Here is a 17,921-nt window from a genome sequence, read left to right as displayed (position 1 = left end):
TCAGTGCAGCAGTTTGGGGAAGAAAGGAAAGCCAATGGGAACATGGTGGACCTCTGATGTCTGTCTCCTCCTCGCAGCAGACAAAGTGGGTAGATTTAGAATATTTTCTTTCACTGGTTCAGCTTTGCCTGAGGTCTGTGGACTGGCCAAGTCACTTCCACGCCTCCCTGAAGGTCACCAACTGTCTCCCCAGGGATTGTCTGAACTCAGACTAAAACCGAGTTGAACCGTTCCAGAAGATAACTTCCAGAAGTTCTGGAAGGATTGCTACTGCGGTCCAGGGAAAGGAACATCTTGCTTAAGCCAACAAAAACTAAACTAGACAAAGAAACAGTAACTTGTCCATACCCAAAAGGTGCACATAGGAGTGAGGTTTTGAACAAAGCCCAGCCAGAGCTCCCCCAGCTCCYRCCCCTCTCCTGKACTCACCTTAAAGCTTCAGGACCTRTTTCTGGGCATAAAGTAGACCATCAGGAATAGAGTATCATCATAAAATCGTTCCAAGACAAGAAYCTGCTTTTTCTTCATCAGATCCTGGAATCTCAGCATTTCATAGAATCATAGAATGGTTTGGGTTGGAAATACCTTAAAAATCACCTAGTTCCAACCCTCTAGCCTGGGTTGCTCAAAGCCTCATCCAATTTTACCTTGAACACTTGCAGAGATGGGGCATCCACAACACTTCAGGGCAACCYGTTCCAGTGCCTCATCACCCTCATGGTAAAGAATATCTTTTTAATATCTAATCTTAACMTATTCTCTAAATTTGAAGCCATTCTCCTTTGTCCTCTCACTGCATGATCTTGTAAAAAGCCCTTCTCCAGGTTTCCTGTAGGCTGCTTTTAGGTACTGGAAGGTTCTGWAAGGTCTCCCTGGAGACTTCTCCAGRGCTCAGAAATGAAACCCTCTCAGTCTGTCTTCATAGAGGAGGTGCCCCAGCCCTCTGGTCATCTTTGTGCCTCTACTGGAGTAATTTCAACAAGCCAAATTCTTTCTTTTCTTGGAAGTTTTGTGTTGCGTGAGTCTAATGGTTGAGTGGCATTTTGCTGCTAGCCAAACTGAGGAGTGTTCTKCTGCCCAATAGCTCAGAACCATGAATTTGAATCCGCAGTCAGATCTTGCAGGAAGTAAGCTGGGAATGGGGATGTCTTTCACTCAGGGAATCATGATTGCTTCCACCTTCTCTCTGTAGGCCACAAGACAGAGAGGGCTTTTCTYCTAGCAAGAAAAGTTAAGGAGCTCAGGTACATTTTAGACTTTGGAAATAAAAGGCTGTTGGAGAACACACAATTTCAGACCAGGATTCATTTATTAGAGAGCTGAGTTGTTAGAAACAGTCTTTTGCAAACATTTTCACTTATTACTTGTATAAAGCCTGTGCTTCCTAACAGAGAAGAAATGGTACTTTTTGCAAATTGTTTCATTATCTGCTTCCTAAAAACAGGCATGTCACCATATATTTAAATGCCTGTCTTCCAGAGGAAGAAAGCCTCTGAAAAAGAAGAGATAATCCTATTTAGAACTGTAGTGCTGGTTTGAACATCTTGTGCATTACGGTTTTCAAAAKAATATGGTTTATATGTTCAAGAGATGCAACATTTTGGACTGAGTTTTAAGACAAATGGAGAATTTTAAATGTTGGCATTCTTGTGGGAGTTTTTGGCATGCAAGCTGCCTCAGAGAGTAACGATAATCAATAGTCATCTTGGTATATGTTTTTTAATTTGGTCCTTTCTGGGTTATTTTCACTATTATTTGCCTTCCACCCCCAGTGTAGAGTCCTTTCTTATAGATGCTTCTGGTTGGTCTTACTCCAGAATATATCTTTCAGCTGGCCATAATTTCCATTGGGGCACAATTTCAGTATGTCAACCCCAAAAACTGATCCAACATTTTCACCCTGTTGTGCCGGTCTGTTTTCCCCTACAGATTGTTTTTACATCTGGGCTCTTTCTCCCTGAGTACAGGTCAGTCAGAGAGCTCCTGCCATAGCATAGTAGCCAAAGAAGAAACTGAAATGTGGAGTGAAACATGCAGCACGCATAAGAAGCTTCACCCATGGAGTATTCAAGAAACTTTTCCACTAGATCTATGTCTCCAAGGAGCAACACAGAAATGTTCCCCAAAATTCAGACTTTGGCTAAAACAGCCCCTTCTCATTTTTGCAKGGATTTACATGATCATGTAATTGCAGCAAAACACAGTGTCGTTAGTTAACTTGCCTACACCAGGAGTTGGTGTATTCTCTGCTCTGAATAAACCTGATTGGTCTGCTCACCGCTTGCAGAGGAAGCRGCTTTATTGCCTGAGTGAGGGCTATCAGTACTTTTGTCCAAAACGCAAAAGGAGAATAAGGTACCTTGGCAGTTACGCATGAATCTTGCTTTGTGAGTTACACTTGCATAGAAATGAGCGTGGTATTAGAGACTGTAAATTACAGGTAGCAAACGAGACTGAATGAGGCTGATTAGAAACATCTGTTCGCGTACAGATACTTGGCATACATTGTCGCTTTCTGGCAACGAGCAACAAAAGAAATAATAAGTTGAGGGAGGTTTGGTAGCTGTTTGCTTGCTTGTGGTACTGGATCTCCACTTGCATTCAGATGCTCATGTTCTAACTTTGAATAAGTATTTAGATTCTCTCTCTAGTTATAAGAAAAAAAAAAAAGCTGGATAGAAAGTGGCACAATATCCATGATTTTTTCATACTGATACTTAGGACAGACCTGCAAGCTATACAGTCCTTTAGAAAAAAACAGGAAATGTTATGAGTCACATAGGAATGAGATACATGTTGTTCAAACCACCCATACTCTGGCACATTGCAGTTCCTTTTTAAATGTGAATATCACTGAAAAGGATAAGCCAAGTCACTTTTGCAATATTGCTCTGTTTTAATGCAAAGTGTAAAACAACACCTTGGATCGCACGCGGTACTCCAGCTTTCCTCAGATGATTGTCACTTTACATAGAACCTCTCAAACATTTCTACTAGAGAAATAAAATGTTCTCTTAAGGGTATAAAAGTTTTATTTCTCCTTCTAAAGCACTGGCTATTAAATGCTACATATATTCCAGGTGGGTTTTTTTCCCTTCTACCTATATAAATAATGAATTATTTTCTTAGCAATTTTGCAAAAMCTTTTTGTTACAGTCAACATGATCAATCAAATAGTGCTGCTGTAGATAACTTGAAACAATAGGGAGTCAAAGCTTTTGTATTTCATCTTCTARATGAAAATACCAGTTTCAAGTATCAAACTCCTCATTTTTACATTTGGAAAGCCCTCAGTAAGGKAACACCCTAGTCTCAGATGAAGATATTGAGTGGTGAAAGCTTCCTATTTCAATTTTTCCCCTATTGGCACTTCACCTTTTTTTCCCCCCCTTAATTCTAATCTGTTGGTTCTATCTTGAATTATTCTAACAGAATAATCAGTTCTACAGTTGAGAAATTATATTGTTAAGGTCTGTAATGACAGTATGATTACTGATCTACTCAAGAGGATATTTACCAATTACTGCCATGGAAACCAGCATAGATCTGCAAGGACCACCTAATGACTGTAACTATTACTTGATTCTGGAAATAATTTAATCTCTTTCCCATCATTTCAGATGGTTAGAGAAACTGGTATTGCTTCATGTCTGCCAAAAAGTTATAGTCGAAAAAATGTGAGCAATTCCTCGGAGTAGCCTTTGCCCTGCACATTCTAATTGCATTATTTCTGATACGAGTAGAAATGTCTGGCAGTGGTCAACCTGATCTGGCAAACTGGAGATGTCGCTCCTAAGTGTGAGACTAATTTAGACTCTCCTTGCAAAAAAGTCTGCCTTCATCTGCTCTGCCAGCCTGGTTCTCACTGTGGTTCTTGCAAACCCTTTCTGGAGTGTGGGGAAGGAGGTTTCCAATGTGAGTCTCCTTAGCCAGTGAGTTTCCTATCCCACATTACAGGTCTCTTAGGGGAAAAAGGGTTAAGGAGAGCTAGTCTGTGAGCAGAAAATTAACATTTCCCCTTCTGTCTTTTAGGATGAGAAAATGGCTCTRAGTACTCAATCAGGGCTGGCAGAAAAGGCACAATGCCTGAGGAAGTGAAATGTGTTGAGGCCTCAAGCAGTCTGACTGAGGGAAAGAAACCTGGAGCTTCTGCAAGCAGTTTGTAAACTGCTGTTTCTCCGAGACCAGACCTTTGGCTAGTATAGGTGGCACAGCCTAAGGACTCAGGATCTGGTGCCTCCCTGAGGTAATTGCTGAGTGGGGCCACGTGGTACTCCAAGAACACAGTTTTCCACTCAGATTCATACTGCCATCACATCCCTGCAGTCCTTACACTTCACCTGTGAGAAAAAGTTTTTAAAGGCAAAGTTTTTTTCTAAAAAGCTCTCTTTTGTGTGATGAGAAACATGCATCATGAAAGAGAGTGTGAGATGAGCTATTCCCTGTTGTGCTCACCCTGCTGCAGAGAAGAGAGGTAGACTTTGGTGACACATCAGCATCATTTGCTTTTTTAATACCGAAAATAGTGAGTTGTGCCATACTCACAGGGACATAACAAACACTTCTCCACTCATGATATTGAAAGAAATGTAGTCCTTTTACYCAGGGAGGTTTTGAAGCTCACATCAGAGAAATCTTGTCATGTGTSTTCTGTTTTCCCTTACAAATTGGTGATGTTAACTCTAGCTACTGTGACAGAAGATTTAAACAATAGCAGTGAAGACACAAGCATAAGGGCATCTCTGTGACAGAAAATACATTCACTTGACCTTTAGGATATCAGCTGCCATCATTGTCTCRTGGCTCTAGCTGGAGAGACTACTGGCAGTTAAAGTGGTCAGAGATCTGCATTTCAGATCAACAATAAGACCTAGGACAAACCATGTGTGAAAAACWCTTTTATGTATCATTTCCAGTCAAYAATTCCTGGAAAACAAACATGTTATGCATGTCAAGCATTCAAATTATGAAAAGGAAATTGTGTCTCACCTCTGATGAACATAGGAATTGCCATATAGTGGAGTGCCATGCAAATAATTTRTAGTTAAGAGATGCCTTTGCTGATAAGCTTTGTGGCAAAGAACCCAGACTGGCAGTGGCTCCTGGCTTAGGAGGCCTCATTCCTTCTGGGACCTCATCAAACTGTCCTCTGACAAATTCAGCTATGCTTCTCTCAAAAGCCAGACTGACAGCCTGTCTCTATCAGTGCTGATTTGGGTGGAAATGTCTGGTAGTGGTCATCCTGCTCGAGCAAACTGGAGATGTTTGCCTCCCAGCTCCAATGGCCTTCCCAAACTTCTYGTCTAAACTTACTGATAGCAAGTCTGTACTCATTTGTTCCTGTGCCAACATCATGTTTTAGCTCAAAAAGTTCCTCACCCAACACAACATTTTTACAGAAAGTAATCAACTGCTTTCAAGCCTTCTCTTGAAAGAAGGGAAGAAACAAATACACACTTTTTGTCTGCTTTCAGAAGATCTGAGTCTGGCCAGAACTCTGACTGTAGCACTGGGCAGTACAGGAAGTATTAGGAATTGTCTGAAATCAGGTTTGCTTCAAATCTTAAGATCAGSTTTCTGAACCACATGCTGTCTTTCAATTTTCTAATTGCTTTTTCCTCCATTGAATTTTTCCATCTAATCTCATATTTTAGCATCCGGGATAGTGTGAGTGGCATGAAGAAACAGTTCTATCTATCTCAGTTGTGAACTTGTAATAAGCTGATTTCTTTCAGCGATGTCATGAATGAGTGATTTAGGTAATTTGGAGAATCACCATTTAAGGTACCGGCAAAAGTACGAATATAAATTTGTGAAAGTGTGACTTCATGAAGTTTGGTGGCAAGGTTCACTCTATTACCTTYTATATAGATAAAGCATACATAAGACATGAAGCATACGTAAAACAAATGGATTAGAATCGGTTTAGAATGATTTACACATAGACTGAGGATGCAAAAGTATAAATACACAAAAGACAATGGGAGACCCTCCTGCTGATCCCTGAAGTTCAGTGAGGTCCCCCCTTGTTTTCCAAACTCCTGATGGAGCCTCGGTGTAGCTGAGCACCATCTTAGCCCCAGCATTCTKGTCAATGGTTTTTGTCTAAAAGATTTGGCAGTGCATATTCATTGACAAATTTAACATTTAGAAAGAGGTACAACAGGTTTTACTACAATTGCAGCAGTGACTTGACAATAGTTTCAAGGTGGCAAGACTCATACTGTACCGGAGAGAGGGTGGGTATTTAGATCAATTTAGACACACAGAGAGGTGTATATGGAAATACAATAAAAGGTACCTGTCAAGGCTCACACCTTGGATGAGCTTTCAGTGACTTCCTGAGTTCTCAAACCTGTGAATTGGTGAACCCCAAGAGACCCCAAGGGAGGTGCTGCTGCAGCCACTGCAGCCCTGGAAAGCTCGAAGGGCCTCACTCAGGACTGTTGTTCATAGGGCTGCAAGTTCCTTGGCTCCAGTCGTGAGTCAGTCTCCATGCTGGCCTCAGTCCAGTTCAGTAATTATCCTCAAAATTTCAGTAACAATAATATTATTCCACTTGGGCTGTGATTCAGGCAAGTAATGTTCCAAGGCTTTCAGGGTTATGTCTTGGTTATCTCCTRTCCCCTTCCTTGGTTAAGCCACAGAATTTCCTGCTATGGACCAGGATAAGATATTTCTGATGAGTTCAAGGGGAGATTMATTTGTTGCTCACCCTGGAGCAACAATCAAGGACAAAGGCTTACAAGGATTCCTGARATCTCAGAGCAACCTAGGAAACAGCAGGAATGCACCATCACATGTGCTAGAAATCTCAGATAAAATGGTGAATTTAAATGAGCTACAGATTAGCTGGTCTGAAAGTAGACTGAAAAACCAAATTACACTGCTTCATACCTGGATATCAATTTGGTATATTGGCGTATTCATATGAATAATCTCTGGTTTTATCCTTCTTGTTACAGGAACATGGAATAAATAGAATTAAAATAAGGAAAAACAAATAAAATAATTTATCACTGAAGTATAAATTCCCTAGTATTAMAAATCTTCCACTCCTCACTTAGTCTTGTGGAAAACAGCATCTTCTCTCCTACTGAACTGATTGCAATAAATATAAACGTTAACCTAAAGATACACTGATATCCAGATTTTTAAAATCCCAGCCATTATCATATCTCCTTTTTTTTTTTTTTTTTTNTTTTTTTTTTTTTTTTTTTTTTTTCTCCTGGGAATGGGGGAGGAAGGAAGAATCTTCATTGTTTTGAGTGGGAGGTGCTAGGTTGTGAGTTAAACACTGTGGTGTGACCTGGGTTCTGCAAAACTGAAAACTCTCATTTATGAGTAAGGATGCCTGGGACATGATTTCCTGGCCCTGCAAGTATATCCACTAAATTGTCCCACAGTTTTTGTGATTCAGGAAAGATTATAGGGCACGACTCTGCTGGAAAATTTGCCCACTGAGCTGATCATYCCAACTGCAATATCAAAGGGGCCAAGAGGTGATAAGAAAATTTCACCACAARCCAGGCATACTGGGCAGGAAATCTGCTCTTTTGATACTGCCCYGGAGTTTTACATGTACTTTTATGTAACACAGCTCCTACTTGGACTTGTGATTGCATTATCTAAGGTCAGGTCCATGTCCTGACCTGCTTATGTAGCCGAGGTCGATAGGAAGCACCAGCACCACCTCTACAAGCAGAGCCTCAGCCTGTCCAGCTGGCTCTTGTGCTTCTCCATRGCATGAAGACAGCAAATAGCTCATGCAAATGTTGATTGGCTCCAGGGTTTTTGTTAGGGTTGTGCCAGGTTTTTGGCTTTCCTAGGAAAGTTGGAACATAAAATACCATTAAATGAGTGGAAACTTGAGAATAGGAATGCAGGAGCTGAACTAAGAATTTTCACATGGGTTTTGTGCTGGGGAAACTCACTCTCTTTGACTTGTTTCCTGGGGTTTTTTTTTATACTTTTTCAGGAAGGACAACAAGAACAACTTGGGCTTTGTCAGATATTCACAAGGTTTTGTTGCTATACTGACTTTCACTTTCTGTGTTTTCTTGTTCCATAGATAAGTTTTYCACTATGTTATCCAGTCCTACCATACTAGACCATTAAAGCAAGTATTATAATTATTTTTCTAAGTTTCATAAAGCACAACAACATTCTGGAATCTGGCCAGGCATCCCAGAAACAAGTGAAAACAGCAAGTAGAAATTTAGGTTAAAAACTGAAGTGGTAAATGTCAGTGATGTCTAATTAATTATGTTCTTATTCCTGATTTTATTCTACAGCTGTGCTTAGGTGAACTCAAGACATATTCAGGAATATAAAAAGGGCCACTGTAGTGATCCTGAACAGAAGATTATTGCTCAGAGCTAMTGATCCCCAAAACAGCAATCCTGAGTACATCCTGGACAGCACTGTAATGCACTATGCAGAATGGAAGCCTTGGCCTTCAGTCCTGAAGGGTTTGACATTTGCTGGGAAGTGTGAGACCTGGCATGTTGCAAATGGTATGGGGTAAGAAGTGGATTCTTGCCTGTTTTTTACTGGGATAGAGTTACTTTTTATCTTAATTTAATCTTAATAATTAATTTAATCTTAATAAGTTCAATAAGTTAATTTAATCTTAACAGAGATAGCACAGKAACAGGGCTGTGTTTTGGATTCAGCAGGAGAATAATGTTGGTAACACAGTGATATTTGAGCTGTTGTTAAGCAGTTCTTGCTCTAAATAAAAGACTTTTCATTTTCCCATGCTCTGCCACRTGAGCAGGTGCACAAGAAACCGGGAGAGAGCACAGCCAGGACAGCTGATGTGAGCCAGACAAAGGGATTTTCCATTTCATGGAGTGTCATGCTCGGTGTATAAACTGGGGGGAGCTGGCCAGGTGTCACCAGTCACTGCTCAGGGATGGGCTGGGCACTGACAAGCAGGTGGTGTGCAATTGTACTGTGCATCACTTGTTTTTATTCAGCTGTATTCCGTTTTTTTCTCTCCTTTTCATTACTATTGTCATTGTCATTATGATGACAATAATGATGATATTTACTTTGTTTCAATTATTAAACYGTTGTTACCTCAATCCACAAGTTTTGCCTCTTTCTTCCAATCCCTTTTCCCATCCCACCATGGGGAGGGGTGTGAGTGGACAGCTGCATGGTACTTATTTTGGGGTGAAACCATAATACCTGGTTTGCACCTGCTGAGCTGGAATTATCTCAGAAAGCTCAAGTGCATGCTGCAGGTGTGCTGTTGGGCCATCAGTGATCCTAGCACAGGCAGACAGAGCCTGAAGGTTGCAGAAAAAAACTTGGAAAATAAGGTCCTTTGATGGTAACAAAGGCAAAATGAAACACAACCTTCAGAGTTTTCTGAAATATTATATGCATTTTCATTCCTTCAGAATTAATAAAAAAATTTGCAGTTTTAACTCTGACTTTTCAAAATATTCAGAGGAAAAAGCCCCAGGAAATAAGAATACCTGGGGGAAAAAAAATGAAAAAAAAAAAAAAAAAAAAAAAAAAAAAGAAAAAAGAAAAAAAAAAAAGAAAAGAAAAAAAAGGAAAAAAAAGAAGAAAAAAAACCAGAAAAAAAGAGAAAAAAAGAAAGAAAGAAAAGAAAAAAAAAGAGGCAAATAGTCCAGGAATGTAACAATTAGTCCTAGTAATCCATACAAATTCATATAAAATCATCCACTCAGTCGTTAATGGATTAAAGCATTTTCTCTCTAGAACATGCCATACAACTTCAAATATTAAGTCAAAACTGTCCATAGAACTTTGAATGCTAAATGAGGGTCCCTTTCAGCCGGTGTAGAGGACAGATTCCTTGCCACCACTATCTGGGTGACAGGAAATATGGCATGAAAAGTTGCATGAAATTCCTCAACGATTTTTTCAGCAATAAAAAAATAAATCAATCAGATAACTTACTCTTCTTTGAATCTCATCTCCATGTCCCAGTTCTGCAAAACGCATAATCATGGTTTAAATCCAACCCACATACTAAGACTCAGCTTTAATCTGTGCAAAAGCCACTCTGGGAAAGACAGTTCAAAAAGCTGAGCTGAAGCTATTCTGAGTAGAAGCAGGAGGTGATTTTATTCTCACTCCTTGCTCTTCCTGCCTCTCACTGCCCTGACAATGTTGTGTGTGGTTCACGGCCCACGAGGTTCAGAGGATCGCTCTTTTTGRAAACATTCTGTGACTGAGACGTTCAGGTGCTATGGCTAGAGGACATGTGAAAATGCTGTTCATGCAAATAATTAGCCTTGTGCTTCCTGAGGCCTTCTCTCATAGTTGGCCTCTGGGGGAGCAGAGGGGCATGAATATGAAATAGCTGATAGAAGTATTGAGTCAACTATAATAACGTGACTAATTTTACCTGGGAGATAATTTCCCTCCCAGCTTTCATGCATTTCAGAGAACACTACTATGTGGCCTCCAGTGGTTTTGGGAATATTTTATTCTCCATTTCCTAACATTATTCTGGATCTCATCCAGATGAAAAAAAAGTGAAGAYATGGGCACATGCATTTACACCTGTACTGCAATTAGACTGGCTGCATGATATGACAGGAAAAATAATGAAAATGAAATCATCTAAATAAGATCATTTACGCTGAAATCCAGCATCAATGTGACTTGCTTTCCTTTGGAGAGACATAGCAGACCAGATGCAGCTATCGTCAAGAAATGAAAAATACCTGTGAGCTTTCTCTGGCCTATCCAAGATGTTGCCTTGCATTTTATGTCACTAAAACAAGAATAACAATAACAAAAAACAAGCATGCCTTGGCTTGTCACTTGTTATTGTAACTTGGAATGACTGCTGTATGTCTCATTCCCTGTTAGAAAAGGACAGATAACTCATTGAAAAAGATTTCCAGCAATAGCACTGATCTGGGAGAAAGAGCAGGATAAATTGAAAACCTGAGATTCTGGATTATGGCTGAGCACAGTCATAGATGTAGTAAATACCTGGATCTGTTTGCTGTCATCCAGCTGTGTAATTTCTATGCTTTCTCAAAGTGTTACAATTCTAATTGCAAGGTATCTGAATGCTGTAGAAGTGTAGATTTTGTCATTCTTCACAGAGCTTTTAGAGGTGGCAGTTGTGCATTACTTTTAAGCGTAAGTRTCTAAAAATTCATTGCATCTGGCAGTACATAATTCCTCATTCTTTGCTCTTCTTGACTTTGAACCCCAAAGAGACACAAATTTCTGGTTAAATTTAGTGCTGAGATGTTTCCCCATTTGTTTTCATTAAAAGTTCCCTGATCCTTTTCTGACCCACTCCTACTGACAATGTGAGCTCAGTGGAAACACTGGTGAACCCAGACTGATCACAAATGAGCTGGAGCTGACCTCTGCACTTCATGGAGATGAATTTTATGGTGCCTTTATTCCATTATGGCCCAAATCTTTGAGGGAGAAAACAAAAAAAGAATAGGGTCTAGTACACAGGTAACTGAAGGCAATAAAACTTCTAAACATATTTCTAAAGTCCTTTGATTAAATTTTCATTAATGCCCCTTGCAACKGGATTCTCAGTGAAATCTGAAGTTCAAGCCATAGAAACACAAAATCAGTATACTAACAAGAAAAGAAGAGATAATTCTTATGTGCAATTGAAGAAAAGTGTCTGGAATAGATAAAGGTGATGTCTGGCCTTATAACAGATCCAATTTTCACTGCCTTTCTTCACCTGCTGGTGTAATCTGAAAACACTTCTATGAGACCGTCAGATGGAAGATTTACACCTAGCTCGGGTTCACTTAATCTCGCTGAGGAAAACCAAAGCTTACGAGAACTTCTGCAGGAGATGTGGTTCTCACTGGTATCAGCGTTCTGGTTTCTGTGTGATCACAGCAGCCCCAGCCACATCCCGTGCTGATTTGGGAATGCTCAGCTGCCACCAACGCCGTCACCGTGTTACCTGGAAGCTTGCATGGGCCGGGCTGGACTGGCTCAGTCCAGAACATGACATCAGTCCTGAACAGCTCTGACAAAAACTGACAGCTTCGCAAACAGGTGAGAAGCCCACACGTCAAGAACTTGGCACGAAAATACACCCCAAAAACGCAGAGGCAGCATCGCGCTGTGAGGAACAGAGATGCATTAGCAAAGGCTGCCCCCTCCTGATAACAGCATGAATGCACGTTCCTCTAACGCCGGTTTTTACTACAAAATTATTAAAAATTAGGGGCGGTGTCCCCTGCGCTGAGAGTGTGATTCTCCTTTGGAAGTGACAGCTGTGCATGGGCTGTTTGCTCCTGGTAAAACAATTTAGTGATATCCATGCCGTTTGTAGAGAAACCTGGATGAAGTGGGCTTTCCCTCCAAAAGCAAGCAGTGTTTAGSCAGATCCACATCCTTTCTGCCTCACAACAGGACCTGAAAGAACTATAGATGGCTAGAAGCTTTATTTAGCTTCTTCAGCTTCTTTCCCTTCAGCTGCCTGTGCAGTTCCAGCAGTGCAATGGGGTTTGAGGAAATCACAATGATGTAAATTTTTCCCTTGTCTGTTGGGACACAGATGATTTTAGGATTTTCCAGACCTGCAGGGCATTGAATTGGGCAGGCATATCTTCAAGGATTTTTCAAGGATTTTTCAAGGATATTTTCAGCTCTGCAGAATAATGCACTACCTCCACTGATCTGATTTATACCATATTCATTTATACCACTATCTGAACTGTCACGCTTTTCTCTTGCATTATTGTTGACCGCATGACAGAGCACACTGCGTTTGTCCAAAGTGCAGCAGCACACACACATCGCCTTGGTATTCGTCTCTGGCTTTTTGTTTTACATCTGTTGGTTGTCAYTCAGAAATTTTCCATATTTACATGCATGTACTCACCAGGAGCTGATCACTGAAACTTGCTCAGAGTGCCATTCTAAAGATTGAAATTATTGGATGGGATACCCTTCCAAACAGATTATTGGCCATGTTGCCATGAGAAAAATCTCACAATAAAAAGCTCTTCTTTGATTATTTTGTATGACTTTCCCTTTAAAGCAATTTTAAACTGTCATTTTTAAACTTTTCCTGTAACGTCCCATCTCTGACAATTTCCTCCAAACAGCAAACCTCTCACAACGTCTGAACCTCTCTGTTACATCACTGAAGTACCCTMTTTAAAGAAGCCATTCCTTATTAAATCCTGCTACTTCACACTTTATGTATTTGCATCTGTAACAATTCTTTGACACTGGAGTTTCCTAGGTGTATTCTGGAGTCTGGGTTTTTAAACTAGTATTATGCTGGCTCCTTCCTAAATTYACAATGATTTAGTCACACAGGGAGACCTTATCTCAATCCTTCCTTAAGCCACTCCTCCCACCTRGCATTTTCAGATCTGTATTTTTTATTCAGACAATCTTCCCAGTTTTAAAAACCCATGATTATTTTATACTGATTCATCTATTTTGAGAGAAAATCTTAAGCTGAATACTTTTTTTATGAATTGCAAATAACATTTTCACTGATATTTTTTCCCCATGACRCTTACAATACTTTAAACCAGAATAAATACTCTAGCAGAAAATTAACTGCTAAAAACAGATTTTTGACGAAAGGGAAAGGATTTATTGCTTCATGAGTTTTTTCTTGAAAACAAAACATAAAAATGAAGACAGTTGCCATCCTATAAAGAAAGCCAACTTTCAACAGCTGAGCTAAATCACAGTCTTCAGTTTGGAACACATTCTTCATTCTATGTTTTTTTAATCAATTCACAGCATGATAAAGCTTTCCTAATGTAATGACTTTCCCTCTAATATTTTACTCAGTCAGATGACCAAATTTCACTTAATCACAGCTCAAAGCCAATCAAGAATAGTTCTTTCTTTTTACATGTGATTACATGATGGGACTCAGGAGACAATGGCAAGAAAATATAAAATTTTGAAATAATTTTTCAACTTTAGGGACTGTTGAACTTGAAACAACTGTTCTAAATGTTTTTGCTATGCTTGAAGCTATCCAGAATGCCGCTGCTGAGGTTCTAAAAGATTTTCAATCTGAAGTTGCCTCACTTTATGTAGTAATGAAGATCTAATTGCAATTACAACACTGTGACCCATCCTGATTTTGTGAAGGATCCTTAAAGGAATGTGTTCCCAGTGCTTTGGATAGCATCAGGTAACAAGGAATGCAGGCTGAAMTGCCCAACAAAGCAGCTCCAGGACTGGGAAGCATTTCTTCCTGGCAGAAGAAGTGTTGTCACTATTTCCTTCCCAGCAGAACTGGAACTGTGAGGTGGGAGATGGAGTCAGCACTGGCACTCGGGATTCCTGCTGGGATCCAAGCACTGAAGCCACAGCTCAGCCAGGGCTGGCTTCCAGGTGAATCACGGCTTTGGAAGGCCCAGCTGGCTCTGTAGTATCCCAAAGCAGCTGGGCAGTGTCCCAGGTTGAGGAGGATTGCCTGCTGAGCTCCCAATGTGCTCCCATGGGAATGCTGCCTGCACAGGCACAGCCCCCAGAAGGGAATGGCGAGGGGAGACAGAAACCCAGGGAGGGGGTCTGAGATCTGATCTTCAGGGCACTGCCTGGCTGAGAGCCCTCTCTGAGCCCAGGCTTCCCTCAGAGGAACACCAAAGCTGCCCGGGGCACAGGGAGAGGAAGAGGAAGGTTGCCTGAGTGGAAACTTCATCAAAGAAAGGATGTCAGGAGCTGAGTGAGGCAGGTAAGCCAGCCCACAGCAGGCTCACACAACTGCTGGCTGCCCTCAGGAATGGGAACAGAGCCTGGGCAGGGAAGAGATGCCAGCCTGGCAGCTGCTCCAGGGCACAGCTCTGCTGGAAGCCTGGCYAGCTGTGTGCTGTGTTTCCCTGGAGCAGATACAAAGCCTGTAACACAGCTCTCACTGCTGCAGCTGCTGGCAACCACGAGGACTGACCTGCTGTGGCCAGCTGGACAGCCAGATCCCATCCCTGCTGTATCTTTCCAAAGATGGCCCAGGGACAGAAGGCTCTGGGATAAGCARACTTCTGATGAAGGCAACTCCAGGCCCACCAGGAAGCAGAGGAGCAAACCTTCATGGCTGGGATAGGCAGGTCCTGGTGAGCTGCTGTCCTTCTCCCTAAGCTTGAGGAAGAAAGCACAGTGGAGAGTGGCCAGTGGTGTCAGCTGTGTGGARCCAAGGAAGGAGGTTCCAATGCCTCCTCCTCTGCTTTTGGGAAAGGCAAGGTGTGAGGGTCAGTGTGGAGTGGCAGAGGACAGGGCTGTTTCCCTAACCTTGCAGGGGTGAAGTGGAGGGATATGGGATTCTGGCTGCAGCCAAGTGGCACTGGACTCACAGGTGAGCACAATGAGTGTCCTGGGGCTGGCTGGGACAGAGTCAGCTTTCCCGATTACAGAGCTGTGCTTTGTACTTGTAGCTACAGTGGGGTTGAAAACACACCAGTGCTCTGGCCATGCTGACAGGGCTCACACTTCATCACATTCCATCCAGGGGCCAGTGGAGKTGGGCAAGAGTTTGGGAGTGCACTTAGCCAGGACAGCTGACTCTAACTAACCAGAGGGGATATTCCATATGATATATGTTGTTCTTGGCAATAAAATACTTCTATTATGGGAGGGATTTGTTTGTCTTCCAAAGTAACTACTACACATACTGAGGCTCTACTTCCCAGGACACCACCTGATGATGAGAAAGAGAGAAAAAATGTTTTTGCTTTGCTTTGCTTCCATGCACAGCCTTTGGTTTTCTTCACTGAACTGCCTTTATCTTGACCCATGGGCTTTTTCATTGTGTTTTCTCCCCTGCTGAGTGATAGAGCTGTTGGTGGCCACTTGGCACAGTCTTTTTTGGCACCCATTGAGCATGCTATAGCTGTTATTTATAGTCAGTTATTAATTGGCAGGTTTCTGTGTCTTTGAAGTTGGCTTGCTGCACTGAATAYCTCTTTATTTTGTTGAGCTTCAGAACATGTAAATACAAACATTGGCCATGTGCACTTAACTGTGCAGGGGAAGCTATCCTGCAGAGAGAATGAGAGAATACACCTCCCTCCTCTCTGAGATTGATATCAGTGGCCTTATTGCATGGACTCCCAAGGCTCTCATCCACCCTGGTGTGAGGTGTTCAATACTATCAATATTTTTGGGTTGTGTGGCCAAAAACACACTATTCTGGACAGTCCTGGAGGCCCTGTGTATCTTTGGCATAGATTACCTCAGGACAGTGCACTTCAAGGACCCARAGGGGTACCAGTGATCTTTCATTGCAGCCATCATGAATATAGGGGAGATGGAACAGCTGAGCAGCTCGTCTGGCCTCTCAGAACATTCCTCTGCTGTGGCCTTACTGTGGGTGGATGAACAGCAGGTACTGATTGCCACCAKAGCAGAGCAGCAGCAACTGAGATTCCCCAGCTCCCACCCACGGGCTGATTCACCCAGTGGAGACCCAACAGTGATCAGCACCTTTTAAATATCCCACAAGGCCCATGCAAAAGTCTGGTGTAAGGCAAAAGTTAACAGGGACTGTTGTGTCCTGAACGAAGCTGTCATACCGCTGCTGAGTGCTGCTGTGCTTGATGTGCTGGAGGTCCCRTGCCAGCTGGAGTCACGGACACTACAACGCAGATTGCCAATTGTTTTTTCTCAATTCCTTTGGCAGCAGAAGCACCAGTTTGCTTTCAAGTGTCAGTGTACCTGGAATGAACCGCCCCAGGCTGGAAGCACAGTCCGACCATTCGTCATGGACTAATCCAAGCTACCAGGGTGATCCCCCTGAACGTTATCATACACTAACAACATCAACATGTTGGGTAAAAAAGCATGCTAGGTGGGCAGCAGGGTTTATAGGGGTGGCAATCTGTGATTTGATTCCTAAGTAACTAAGCAACAGAGTCTCTCAAGTGTGGTGAAGAAGTCAAGCCTGGGCTCCTTTGGTGCTGAGAAAACAGTTGGGGCAAGAGAGCAGCAGGACACCTGGGTTTTCTGGAAAACAGCAGCTCCTTTCCCCAGCCTCACCTCTTACAAGATGCTTGCTCTGCCAGAGTGCTGATGGTTATATATGCCCCTGGGAGTTGCAGATAGTTTTGCATTTATACCCCATTAATCAGCTGAATCGCCTTGCTRAAGTCTGCCTCATGAGGGAGCTCTGTTCCTAGGAAAAGGAGTGCGAGGTGCTTTCCCCCAGTGTATCAGCTCCTGAGACTAGAATGGGTTGGAGGAAACATCCCTTCCCTCTTCCAGCACTCCCTGTCGAAGGAGTGTCTCTACACATCCTCAGTTGTGTCCCACAGAGACACAGGAGCAGGGAACGTGAGGATTTAAGTCTTTGGGGAGCAGCGGGACGTGAGCCTACAGAAAACAGCATCACTGCCTGCCTGTGGAGGAGTTTCCTTATRCTCTGTCTCTGTATTCAACAGGGCCCCACCTCAGGCCAAGCTGGGGGTGTTCGGTCCTCTTGAGGCTGAAGGACCTTCCCTGTAACCCAGCAATGTCTTGGCACATGGAGGCTTGGATACTGTGGACAGAGAGAACACACAGCCCTGTCCCCTTCAGCCCCTTCAGAATCCTGGGGACTGCACAGCCTGGCTGGCTGCATCAAGACCAAATGCGCTGAAAGTGGCCACAGGATTTCATTTTGCATCAAAATGTTCTAACTTTTTTTAATTTTCCAAAATACAAACCAAAATATTCGACAGCTGGATTTGAGCTTTTCTTATTGGTAGGCAAAAGCAGGAGGAATGGGAGATGAAGGAAGATGAAGGAAGGAAAAAAGAAATGCATCTGGAGAGACAAAGGTGAAAACCAAAATGAGCATAAGTAGGCCAAACACATCTTCTATTTTCATTGTTATTGTTGTTGAAACAACCAAAATTCTAGGATCCAGAGCAAGAAAATTCAATATGGAGAAAAATCATGACATAATGAACATTAAACTAGTATTT

The sequence above is a fragment of the Malurus melanocephalus genome, unplaced genomic scaffold, assembly GCF_030028575.1.
Source record: "Malurus melanocephalus ecotype Western Australia unplaced genomic scaffold, MMel_1.1 scaffold_184, whole genome shotgun sequence".
Taxonomy (NCBI): Eukaryota; Metazoa; Chordata; class Aves; order Passeriformes; family Maluridae; genus Malurus; species Malurus melanocephalus.
Note: the sequence above shows the minus strand (reverse complement) of the source record.